The sequence below is a fragment of the Lathyrus oleraceus genome, chromosome 5 (genome assembly GCF_024323335.1).
Source record: "Lathyrus oleraceus cultivar Zhongwan6 chromosome 5, CAAS_Psat_ZW6_1.0, whole genome shotgun sequence".
Lineage (NCBI taxonomy): Eukaryota > Viridiplantae > Streptophyta > Magnoliopsida > Fabales > Fabaceae > Lathyrus > Lathyrus oleraceus.
In genome coordinates this window covers 228801184-228802127 of record NC_066583.1, presented here as the reverse complement: position 1 = coordinate 228802127, position 944 = coordinate 228801184, and the positions used below count along the sequence as shown (strand labels likewise).

The window sequence follows — 944 nt, the reverse complement described above, 5'->3', positions numbered from 1 at the left end:
AGGTGCGTACAAAGCATTATTACTCTTATATGAAAAGTTTGGATGGTTCTTCCAATTTGAGTTATAGGTATGCGAGTAGGGGCTTCCTTGAGCATAGTTTACTTGTTCTGCTTGGATTCCTGTTAAGAGTTGACAATCTGTAGGAGTGTGACCTTGGATTCCGCAGACTTCGCAATTCTGAGTTATAGCAACCACGGCGGTTGGAGGTGATACATTTAAACTTTCAATTTTCTGGACCAGAGCATCCACTTTTGCATTAACATGATCAAGGTTACTTATCTCGTACATGCCGGTTTTCGTTTGAGGTTTTTCCACCATTGTTCGTTCGGTTCCCCACTGATAGTGGTTTTGGGCCATGCTTTCGATAAGCTGGTAAGCATCAGCATAAGGTTTGTTCATTAGTGCACCACCTGCAGCGGCGTCTATTGTTAACCTTGTGTTGTACAAGAGACCATTATAGAATGTGTGAATTACTAACCAGTCTTCTAAACCATGGTGTGGGCAAAGTCTCATCATGTCTTTGTATCTTTCCCATGCTTCGAAAAGAGACTCGTTATCCTTCTGTTTAAATCCATTTATCTGGGCTCTTAACATAGCTGTTTTGCTTGGCGGAAAATATCGGGCAAGAAAAACTTTCTTCAACTCGTTCCAAGTGGTGACAGAGTTGGAAGGGAGAGACTGAAGCCATCTTCTAGCGCTATCTCTTAATGAGAAAGGAAAAAGACGAAGTCGAATTGCCTCTGAAGTGACACCATTAGCTTTAACAGTATCAGCGTATTGGACAAATACGGATAAATGAAGGTTTGGATCCTCGGTAGGATTTCCAGAGAATTGGTTCTGTTGTACTGCCTGCAACAGCGAAGGTTTAAGTTCGAAGTTGTTTGCTTCGATTGCTGGCGGAGCAATACTTGAATGCGGCTCATCTTGTGATGGAGCGGCGTAAT

The 944-nt window shown here is 42.5% G+C and overlaps 1 non-coding gene across 1 annotated transcript; it reads left to right on the top strand.

The window, feature by feature from the left end:
* Nucleotides 1-487: 487 nt before the first annotated feature.
* Nucleotides 488-594, top strand: LOC127088364 (small nucleolar RNA R71). The gene has a single exon (XR_007790202.1). It is a non-coding gene; the product is annotated as a small nucleolar RNA R71 (small nucleolar RNA).
* The last annotated feature ends 350 nt before the right edge of the window (nt 595-944 follow it).